Raw genomic sequence first — 12708 nt, 5'->3', positions numbered from 1 at the left:
GAGGCCTATTGGGTGGGTGATCATTTTAGGCCAGAGCTGAAGAACAGAGTAGAAACTTTTGTGCACAGAAGCAGCTGCTTTTCAGAGTCTGAAAGGGCTTCTTGTATATTGTAGAAAGCTTTCATGTTGAGAAAATGCTCTCAATGTGAAAATAAGGGCCTGCTACTCTGACAATGTCTTCAGCATAGGGAAGCAGAGATGACCACTTGATCATCAACCAAAGAAGACATGCACCATCCAAAAATGAGAGCACAGGTTTCTGTAATATTTGCATATGCTAATTTATAGATGCAATTTCATAAGTAATAATGTTGAATTAAATAGAAATGCACTACATGTGCATGTCATAGGAATGGACATACAGAACATCCCCGTACATTCAAAAGAAATAATTCTCTATTCACATTAAATTCGATGCATATCCACCCAAGCTTTATGCAGTTTTTGACCATAGCCAAAATTTGCTATTCATGTTGAAAACTTTTAGTAATAAATTAATGAAGTTTAAGTGTCAAGCATCAGAAGAATTTGATTTCCACTTTGCATAGCTACACATTGGTCGCATCTCGGTTTAAGCAAAACCTAGTAAACAAAATAGTATTCAAGGTTTTGCCTCTAAAAATATTGTCAAGTATATTTCTTCAGCCCAACTCATCTTTAGCACTTTGGGCAATATTTATTCCACCTACTTGGTTTCTCTAGTCAAATAAATCAACACTGGAATGTAGATCTCTCGGTGTAAAGGTGAAGTAGTGCAGCATATTCTCATCAAAAAATGATATCAGGTTTGTTTGACAAGATCTATTTTCCATTACGGACTGATGCTTGGCATTAATTATCCTTTAATTCTTTGGTGATTGCACTTATATTTTATCCTTGTCCATGATCTTACCTAGGATCAAACTCAAGCCACCTAATCTGTAGTGGTCCAGGTCATTCCAGCTTACCTATTTATCTATATACCTATCTATTTATTACGGGCACAACATTAGCCTTATTCCAATTCCCTTGAAAGCAATTCTGCATCTTGATAGTTAATGCGAAAGTATAAGTCAAACATATCCCTGAAAAGAAAATGTTGGACCATGGGAGAAAAATTCTCCTAGGCTTTCATTGCTCCCTACTCCAGAAAGCTCAGCTCTATCACTTACGCCTTCACAATAGCCGAGAAACTTACCTTTTCATGAAGGTCCTTCTTGGATGGAAAATGATATGAAGACCTTCCTTTCTACTGAACGGGAACAGCTGGTTGACAGGGGCGTCAGTCTACACCTGACCTACTGGCACCAGTATTGCCGTGGCTTACCAGGATGAGGCAGCTGGGAGGCCAGTGCTGTTCAGATGCAGTGCATTTGCAACACCAAAGTAAGAAGCCCCTCTGAACAATGTTCAGCAATGACAGTGTTGCAACTACCTGTGCGGAGCTCTAAAAGGTGTTCTGCTATACTTATCCCAGTCTATTATCTATACTGGTTTTGAAGCTGTTTTAATATTTGAAGTCATTATTGTCGTCTATGTTTTTCTTGTTGGATCACTTCAAAATCTTTTAGAGGAAGCAATTCACAACTAGAATAAAATAAAACATACTTATAAGCTTTATATGAAGATCCCCTTTTTTGGCTGTTGTCTTCGGTGTGGAAGCTTGTCAGATTAACAGCATAAGAAGAACCCTTTCCTATCCAAATAGCTAATCTGCCTGTTTTCTTTTTAAATTGATAAGAGTTTTGTGGAAGTCTATCCCACACATTTAGTTAATGGCACTTGATGCTTGCTGTACTGTGGAGGTGGTATAGATCAACAGCAGAGTACACGCTTTGCCTGCAGTAATTTCCAAGTTCCAAGATTCCTGACGTCTGCAGCAGTACGGATAGGAAAACCCTTGTCTGAAATCCCAGACAGTCACTGCTAGTCAGTGTAGGTAATCTGGAGCTAGATGGGACAAAGGTATGACTCGGTACATGGCAGCTTCAAATGTTCATATATAAAACATCGCATATGGAGGTGTTTATTCAAATGTGTCTAATAAAAAAATATGTTTCAGAGTATGTGAGGCTTGATCTAGACCAGGGCTGGAGAGCCCCAGGCACTGAGGCTAAATGTAGCCCTCCAGGTCTTTATGTCTCACCCTTGGGACTCCCCCCACACCATGCCCATCTGCTGGTCACCACCCTTTTCTCTAAGCCACACCTCTCACTGCCCCTGCTCCCAACCCTCCTTGAGTGCTTCCACCTGCCTGGTATGTGCTCTTGAATTGTGATGATGCCTCTGGCTGGCCAAGATCTAGAGAGGTGTCTAGGTATGTACTAACCCCAGAATTATGAATGTTCGGAATGTAGACTACTGTACAGAGGTAAGAATCTCATCCATTGCCTCTGGCCTAATCCACCACTGGCAGGTGGCTCCCACAAGCTTGTCCACAGGGGAATGCAGCTCTCAAGCAGAAAAGGGTTTCCTATCCCTCATCTAGACTGAGCCCAAGAACAACTCAGGCCTCACAGGCTTCTTTAAGCACAGAAAAGGAATATGCAACAGCATCTTGGAAGTTGGTAGCTTAGATTGACCAGGCAGATCTCAAATAATATCAGGAACCAGGCCTTTTGCTGATGGAAAAGAAGAACATCATCTTTACTCTACCCTTCTTCCAACCTCAGTTCTCTGATGGAAATCAGGGATCCTCTGTTGAAAAAACACCTATCCCAGTGATGCACATACAGTTATTTTTTATTATTTCTTAAATTCATTAGTCGCTTCATCTTGCCCAAGGCAGCCCAAAGTGACCTACAACCAACCAGCAACAACAACAACAAAGACCCTACATAAATGCATTGAAACTGGCCTGGGGAGCAGACATCCCATACACTTCTAAGAAGCCACAGATAGTTAAAGGCGAAAGGTCAAGTTACAGAAGAAAGTTTTTGCTTGGCATCTAAAGTTGTATGCATATAGACTGTAGGCCAGGACTGGGGAATGTGTAGTCCTCCAGATGGCATTGGCCAGTGACTGGAGGTTGGGTCCTTTAACAAAATGCCACAAAATGCCCTGGCCCTACCCTATGCACTCTTTCATCTGAATGTTGGGAGGTTGGGAACAGGACTGGGAGCACAATTTTGTTCCTTCCATGCACTGGAAGAATACCAGCAAAGCGCTAGTGTATGAGTCAAACTTCATTAGGAATATGTCTTGGTATTTCAACACTGCTTGTTCCCATCACCACTATGACCATTTTGTTGATTAAAGACACAATGATCAAATAAGTTATTCTCTTTCAGAAACTTCTGGAGTGACTCTTAATCTGACACATAATCTTCTTTGCTAATTTTTGTCTGATGCCTTGGGCCAAAGTGTACAAGATTGCAAAATGATTCTGATATTCAGTGGTCATTTCCCTCCTCTGAGTAACAGTTTAATGAGGTTACATTAACTTTCTGCCCGCCACTGATGACATGAGGAGTGTTGATAAAAATCTGATTAAAATCTCTTACATTAAGCACATTTTCTCAGATTCATGTTCAGGTACTTTCAACTCACCCCTTGTAATGGCATTTTTACCATGCATAATGCGTCTCCTATTACCAGATGCATTAAAAAATCAAATAAAACAAAGTAATTTATGTCAAAAAGTAAGAAACACTCACCAAATACATCATTACGCCAGTAACTGCTTGCTATTTAAGGCATTAAAGCAATTGAACAATGTCAAGTTTAAAATTTAATGGCTTTGATGGGTTTTTGTTTTAAGCAGTGGCTTAAAGATTATTATATTTTTCTCATCTTTTCTTGTATATTTTAGTCTTTTAAAATCCAGAATGCAAGAAAATTATGTGCCAGGTTGTCAGTTATCTTTCACTAAATGTTGTAGCACTTACAGGAAATTTATTTTGATCAATGCTTAATGAATTATTACCTTCACCTTAGTCCATGACATCAAAATGTGCAGAGCCTTCTCCACTTTTTCATCTCTCAGGAACTGTGTACTTATAAATAGCTTTCAGAATCAACTAATAAAGCAATTTCATCTCCCAAAAGCTGGAAGAACCAACAAGGGGGTCATCTATCTTGGACCTGGTCCTCACCAACAGGGAAGAACTGATTGACAAAGTGGAAGCACTGGGAACCTTGGGAGGAGGTGATCATGTCCTCTTGGGTTTCCTCATACAGAGGCAAGGGAAAGCTGAGTGTAGTCTGACATGCACTCTAGGCTTTAAGAAGGCTGATTTCAAAAAGCTCAAGGAACTACTGGGTGAGATCCCATGGTCAGAAATACTCAAAGACAAGGGAGTCCAAGATGGATGGGAGTTTCTTAAAGGTTTCTTAAAGGTGAAGGCACAAAGACAAACAGTTCTAACAAGAAAAAAAAGTGGGAGGCATCTAAAGAAACCGGTGTGGCTGCATAAGCAGCTTATAGATGGGTGAAGATTTAAGAAGAACATGTATAAGGAATGGAAGTAAAGGGAAATCACGAAGGAAGAGTAGACATGAATAGCGAACAGTTGCAGGGAGAAGGTCAGGGAAAAGGTCAGGTGGGCCAAATGCAGAATTAGTTCAGTTTGAAAAAAATGTTTCTTCAGCTATATTTGAAGCAAGAGGAAGAACAAGCAAGAAGTAGGTCTTCAGCATGGAGAAGATGAAGAAATGCTGTTGGGCGATAGAGAGAAGGCAGAATTGCTTTGCCTCTGTCTTCACCAAAAAGGAAAGCAATTCTAACAAAATAAATCATGCAAGAGGGAGCTGCAGCCCAAGATCAGAAAAGAGGTGGGGGGGAAACTCCTAGCTATTTTAAATAAATTCAGATCTCTGGGGCCTGATGAGCTACACCTAAGGGTACTAAAGGAGACTGTAGGTTTAATCCCAGGGCCTCTGTCTATAATATTTGACAATTCTTGGAGAACAGGTGAGGTGCCTTCAGACTGGAGGGGGGCAAATGTTGTCTGTCCCTGACTCAAAAAAAAGGGGGGAAAGAAGACTCAGGTAACTACTGACCAGTCTGCTTAACATCAGTACCAGGTCATAGAATGAGATTAAACGGTCTGTCAGCAGTTAGAAAACGATGTTGTGATTGCTAAAACACAGCATGGGTTTCTCAAAAGCAACACATGCCTGATGGACCTCATTTCTTTTCTTTTTTGATAAAGTTACAAGCTTGGTGGCTCAGGTGAATGCTGTGGATGTAGTGTATCTTGAGTCCACTAAGGCTTTTGACAAAGTCCCCCATGATATTCTTGTGGAAAATCTGGTAAAATGTGGGCTGGACATTGTTACTGTTAGGTGGATTTGTAGCTGGTTGACAGACCAGAGAAGTAGCAAGTGGGGTGACACAGGGTTCTGTCCTGGGCCCGTTGTTGTTCAACATTTTTATAAATGACTTGGATGAAGGAATTGAGATGACGATGATCAAATATGCAGCTGACATCAAATTGGGACGGGTAACTAATGATGCAGAAGACAGAAGCAGGATTCAAGATGATCTTAACAGACTGGAGAACTGAGCCTGAACTAAAAAAATGAATTTCAATAGGGACAAATGTAGGGTTCTTTCCTTAGGCAGGAATAACTAGCTGCACAAATATAAGATTGGGAATACCTGGCTTGCCAGTAGTACATGTGAAAGCTGCTGCTATTCTAGGCTGCATCAACAAAAGTAAAGTGTTCAGATCAAGGGAAGTAATATTTCTGCTTTGGTCATACCACACCTAGACTACTGTGTCCAGTTCTGGGCATCACAATTTATGAAGTATATTGACAAGCCTGATCATGTGCAAAGGAGGGCAACCAATATAAATTTTTATTAATTTTCCAACATATATTAAAACACAATACAACTGACAATACATAATCAAACAAACATATAAACAGGTATAATTTCATAACCACTTTTCTTAAACCTTATTTCAACGACTTCCCCATACCTCCCTTTTCTGCATCCCTGTTTTAAACTTTTCCAGCAACCCCTAATTTCAATTACTTATAATTCACTTTCTTTAATCCTTTTCTCTTACCCAATTATTTGTCACTGCAATTCTGTTTTACATTACCCATGACATTTTAGCACTCATTAATTTTACAACAGTTCTTAAGATAAACTTTAAATTTCTTCCAATCTTCTTCCACCGTCTCTTTTCCTTGGTCGCGGATTCTGCCAGTCATCTCGGCCAGTCCCGTATAATCTATCACCTTCGTCTGCCACTCTTCCAGCGTGGGTAGTTCTTGTGTCTTCCAATACTCAAAGGAGGGCAACCAAGATGATTAAGGATCTGGAAACCAAGACTTATGATGAATGATTGAGGGAGTTGGGTATTGTTTATTCTGGATAAGAAGAAAATGATAAGATAAGATCGCCATCTTCAAAGGGCTGTTACATGGAAGATGGAGCAAGCTTGTTTCTCAGACTCGAACCAAGAGATTCAAGTTACAAGAAATGAACTTCTTGTAACTTGAATCCATTGGATCGATATTTTATAGGAAGGGATTCATAATTGGAATGAAATAAACAAATTAACTATCCTGCTGCAGCATGTCCAACTTCAACTCGTCAAGTAAGTGAAATTCCATTTGTACATTCTTAGTGGCAGAGGTTTTGCAATATTTTCCATCTATTTTTCTTATAGAAGTTTTCCGAGATTTTTCTTGAAGGAATATATATATATATTCCTCCTTGAACAAGAGATTAAAGGGCTTTTTGTTATTTTAATAAAAGATGTGACTACTGCAAATTTCACATTTTTAATTATGGGTAGGCTATATTTGGTAAATCAGTCATTGGGAACAGCAGAGAGTTTGTTCAGTGAGGTTTCCTCCGAAGCCATCCTTGCAAAGAGTGATAATTATTTTGTGGTTACACACAAAAGTCTTGACTCTTTTGTGGAAAGTCATGAGAACCATCTCCCAAGGAGGTGGAGGCACGACGTCATGAAGCAATCATCTCCGACTCCTTTTCTTTGGTTTTGAACTCTATTTATACAGCAAATTGGAGAGGATGTGTTTTACTGGGCTGTCATCGTATAAATTAGATTTGTTTGCAAAGCACAGCTTTGGGAATGAGCATCTGGATTCACAAAAAGGTCTAAGGCAGAACCTACGGAGAGACTTCCCAACTGTTAGCTATTTGCCATTGTAATGGTAAGAATTTGCCATGTTCAAAGGCAATGTAGCTGTATGGGTGAATTAGAGCAGGGAGCCATTGTGGGGTAGTAGCTAAAGTGTCAGATGAGAACCTGGAGATCTGGGTTCAAATCACCACTCAGCTATGAAGCGCACTGGGTGCCCTTGAGGTTGTCATAGTCTCTCAGTGTGACCTGCCTCGCAGGGATGTTGAGAAGACAAAATGAGAAAGGGGAAACCATGTATGCCACCTTGAGCTCCTTGGAGATAAAGCAGGATAGAGCTGCAATAATGAAACAATAATAAATATCAGAAGCTGGATCCAAACAACAGGGTGGCGGCGTTGTCTTCACACCCAACTTCCTGCAGGCATCTAGCTTGCTACTGGTGGAAAGATAGGAAGCTGCCTTCCAGCAAGGGCCCATCTAGTTCAGGGTTATCTATGCTGACTGGCAGTGGCTTTCCAGGGTTTAAGACAGGGAGTCATTCCAAGCCCTATCTGGAGAGGAACAGTTGAAGGAATTGGGTATGTTTAGCCTGGAGACGGGTGGTGCTGTAGTCTAAACCACAGAGCCTAGGGCTTGCCGATCAGAAGGTCGGCAGTTTGAATCCCCGCAACAGGGTGAGCTCCCGTTTCTCGGTCCCTGCTCCTGCCAACCTAGCAGTTCGAAAGCACGTCAAAGTGCAAGTAGATAAATAGGTACCCCTCCGGTGGGAAGGTAAACGGCGTTTCTGTGCGCTGATCTGGTTTGTCAGAAGTGGCTTAGTCATGCTGACCACCTGATCCGGAAGCTGTACGCCGGCTCCCTCGGCCAATAAAGCGAGGTGAGCGCCGCAACCCCAGAGTCATCCGCAACTGGATCTAACGGTCAGGGGTCTCTTTACCTTTACCTTTACCTTTAGTCTGGTAAAGAGGAGACTGAGAGGATATATGATGACCATCTTCAAATAAGGCTGCTACATAGAGGATGGCACAAAACTTGTTTTCTGCTGCTCTGGAGGCTAGGACTCGAACCAATGGATTAAAGTTATGAGAAAGGAGATTCCAACTAAACAAGAGGAAAAACAGCGTTGACAGTAAGAGCTGTTTGGCGGTGGAACAGACTCCCTTGGAAGGTGGTCCCCTCTCATTCACTGGAAGTTTTTTAAGCAGGTGGGGTGTCCATCTATCATGTATGACCTAGCTGAGATACCTGCAATGCAGGGGGTTGGACTAGATGTCCCTTGGGATCCCTTCCAACTCTACAATTCTATGGGAATTGAACCTGGGACCTTCTGCATTCAAAGCAGATGCTCTTACCTCTGAGCTGCAGCCCTTCCCCTGAGAATGTGAGGTGAAATGTATCCCTCTTTTGATCTGCCAGAGCTCCCCCGACATTCTTACCCAACTGCCAGGGAAATGAATGGCAGCATGGCAGTCCTCTAGTGCTCTCCCTATTTATTTCAATGATGGTTACAGGACATGGTGCCCTAATGACAAGTCCATATATAACTGTAATAAGTCAACCCAAGTGCAGTAAATAACGTAGCCCCCTCAATTGTCACTTCTTCGTTTTATGATGCCGGTCTGCTTCTGTGTCAGACCTCTTGACATAATCCAGTGGCCCGTTACAATCTCATGCTCCCTAGTGTTATAAATGGCAACACTCTCTTCTAATAGTTATTCATCCACTTGTTAATGCACTATTAATACTATTTACTAAATTTTTGGCAATATGAAACAATGTAGACACTATGTTATTTGTCTGTCTGCTTATTTACTCTGCGGCTATGGTCTGATGACTGTCACTTATGCTTCTCACTTAAGACCAAATGTATTGCATTGTGATATCTGGCACAGTAATTCTTAAACTGAGCCAAGACTGTCTTCTTGTGCATGCAAGGTCAGGAAAAGGTTTATGGCAGCACCACATAAGATGGCGAAACCTTCTGATCTTTTTCTCTCATTGGAACCTTTAATGGGTTTCAAAGTGATTAATTTAGTGCCCGTTAAAACAAAAAGGTGATGGATTTAGAGAACAAGGATGTAAAAGCTCTTATTCTCCAATGGACCAATGTCATTCAAAAGGATAACATGCAGAATCCTACTTATAGGATATATGCTACCATTTGTGGTTATTTTTGGAGTCTTGGAAAGACTATATTCACTGGGTTTAAGGGATCATCTGTTTAAAGGATTATGCTATTGCAATGTTGATGTTGATGTTTCAAGATTATCATAGCTCATGCAGAATCAATAGAACAGTTGATGCTTTCATAAAGTTACGCATTGTGTTGTGTATTGCTTGTTTGCAGGCAGTTGTATGTTATCGGTTGAATCCTGACTACTGAATTCAGACCACATAGAACCTAATAACTTAACTGAGCAGTATTCTCTATTACAACCTGGCAAATTTGTTAGCACATGCTCACAACATGGTTTTTCCCAGGCCAAGAGGAAAGTGTGCATGCAGGACTGTGTAAGTACAATTTAAAGGAATTCTGAGCACTGTCGTTCACCCCTTGCGGAGGTACAATTCCCAGAAACCCTTAGTGGCCTACGGTGCCCAGAATTCTTTGAGAGAAACAATGTGCTTCATTCAGATGTGCTTTAAAGGTATAAGACAGGAATCAAACAATCCAGCATGCTAGCAGAAGCCAGAACAAGAGCTCCTGCTATCTTAATGGGGCTCATCCCTCCTCACCTTCATCCCCATACCTCCCCTAAATCTGCTATTTGTGGTTGAGAAAACCCCAGGAACAGCAGGCTGGGGGAGCAGATGGGGTACCGGTCCATTTGGCAAACAGAAATGCTTATGTTGATAAAATGATCAGAGCACTGTGAAGCTGAATTCCTCCTATGATGGGCTCTCACCCACCCCACCTCATCCCCCTTCTGTATGCAGGAATTAACAATGCATATAATAGGGGCAGGGCAGTCATTTATTTTGCTTGGCACCTAAAGGTACCAAATGACATGTTTCAGGGAAGGCATGTCATAGTTGTGGTACCACAGCAGAAAACACTATCTGCCTCATACTCACCAGGGGAAGAATATAGAGAAGGACTTAATTTGCTGCTGCAGAGTGTGTTTTCCTCACTACTGACTGGGAATCATTGGCTGGCAGTCAACTAAGTTCCATTTTGAATAGACCCAGTAAAATTCACATTTATTCATTTATTTATTGAATTTATACCCCACCCTTTCTCCCCAGGGCGGCAAACAGATACACAAATTAAAAACAAAAATAAAGACAAGCAGATGAAAGCATTCTAAGAACAGTTTCAATGAAAAACACCTATGTAAAAGAAGTTACAGTTAAAAACATTCTAAAAGTGATTACAATGAAAAAACATACTTCCATTGAATAATTGCAAGGTTGCCAAGAACAAGTATTTGTCAGCCACCAAATGCCTAGGTAAGCAGGAATGTTTTCAACATGACTTAAGTTAGGTTGATTAATTTCAATAAATGAGGGGTGTTAACTTCTTGCAAGCCCCTAGATGCAGATGCAGGTACAACTTGCTGATAAAATACATGCTTCCAGATGAATGAAAAGAGATGTTTATTTTCCAAACTTTTCAGAATTTGTTGCTTGCCTCATCTCAGGGTTGTGATAATTATATTTGTAAAAGTGTCTTTTTTTTCTGGTACTTAAGATTAATTTGAAGTGTAGTTAGACTTTTCCACATGTAAAAAACCCCCCAAAAATCCTGCAAATATTTCATTCAAACAGTTACATTATCCTGGGCACTTTATACTTACTGTACTTGTTAGCTTTGACAAACTACAGAGAGTCATAGAAATAGCCATTTTTCTATGCGTTAAAAACAACACTTTAACCAATTTGACTAAATGCCTTTCCTGCTTCATTTTAATTAGATATTTTGCTTCTTCAGCTTACTGGAAAGAGCTAGATAGCTCCAGACCATGTCAGTCTATAAAACAGCAGGTGTCAGCTTTAACTGCCTCCGAAAATATTAAATGTATTCAATTAACAGAACCCCTTAGAGAATGATTCTTTTTATGTTCATTTGTCTTATGCAAGCTTTGCAACATGTTTTCTTTATCTTATGCTGCGCTTCTTGTAGTTCAGTGACCCAATTATATCTCAAATTTTCTAGTGTCACAGAACATTCAATTAGTGCATTTTATGTAATGCAATCTATCACATCAAAGTTGATTGAGCCTGTTATATTACAGAAGCAAAAGAATAAGTAAAATGAAGAAAGAAAAAAGTATCTATCTTCAAAAAGTCACCTATGATGATGATGATAATCTTATGAGGGGTTTTTTCAAGGGGTAGGCTGAATGCTTGGGCACCCTTCTAATTCCTGGATCCATCATGGAGTCAAATGCTGGAATAGCCAGGACAGCCTGGTAATAGTCCGCTAAAGTTGGATTAATAATAATAATAATAATAATAATAATAATAATAATAATATGCTGCACACCTGACTGGGTTGCCACAGCCACTCTTGTCAGCTTCCAGCAAAAGATTAAAACACAATAAAACACCAAATATTAAAAACTTCCCTATACAGAGCTGCCTTCAGATGTCTTCTAAAAGCCATACAGTTGTTCATCTATTTCACATCTGATGGAAGGGTGTTCCACAGAGCAGGCACCACTTCTGAGAAGGCCCTCTGCCTGGTTTGTTGTAACTTCTTTTAACTTGACTTCTCACAGTGAAGGAACCACCAGAAGGCCCTCGGAGCTGGATCTCAGTGTCCGAGTTAAATAATGTGGGGCGGGATGGGAGGTGGGTGAGGATAAAATGAATGGAATGGAAAAGAAAGGAAGCAGGCCAGTGAGGAAGAAATTCCAGTGATTTAGACCACAGATGGTTAGAGCATTGCAAAGAACTTTAGAGGAAAATGCAGAGAGCAAAGGGCAGAACTTTGTACAACAGAGGAAAAGGAAGCAGCTCAGATACGCTGAAGGATGGAAGGAGGAAAACCAAACATGATTCCAAGGCAATATGCAAGAAAAGAGCTGGAAGAAGAAAGCAAGTCCTTGCCAATGTGTGTTTGACATACGCTGGTATTACAAAACGGCATAAACTAATGTTTACACATTGTAAAAGCATGTAAAACGATGATGTCTGTGAATGATAGATTAGACGTCACAGCAAAGAATCTGCAGTAAAGCAGACTTGAGATTTTAAGCTCAGCCAAGTGAAAATAATTTGACTGAAAAGAAATCCAGGCAAGACACAGGGAGGAAACAGATTTTTTTCTTCTTAACAAAGCAGATACCCCCCCCCCCTTTCTTAAGGTGTTAAAACATTCAGAGGCCCAGATGGCAAGTGATGATCCACTGACAAACCGGCAAAGAAAAAAGGCCCTTGGAAGATTTCTGGATGTGCAGTGGCATTACAAGAGAGAAAAGGCAGAAAGAGGATGGCAAATCGATCTTGCCTCACATTCAGGGTCACGCAGAGACACCTGAAAAGAAAACGTGTCCTTTAGGAAGGGGGGAAAAGTTTTATGAAACCATTAACTGTCTTTGTGATAAAAGTGAAAAGCAACTTTCCCATAACATTGATAAAGGAGCTATGAAAATAAGGGGGATATTGCAGCCCCTCTCAGTAGGGACAGATGGTGCTGTGACAAAGGAGAGCAACATAT

This window comes from Podarcis filfolensis (genome assembly GCF_964270895.1).
Source record: "Podarcis filfolensis genome assembly, chromosome: 7".
In the NCBI taxonomy this organism is placed as follows: domain Eukaryota; kingdom Metazoa; phylum Chordata; class Lepidosauria; order Squamata; family Lacertidae; genus Podarcis; species Podarcis filfolensis.
This window is presented reverse-complemented; position numbering follows the sequence as displayed.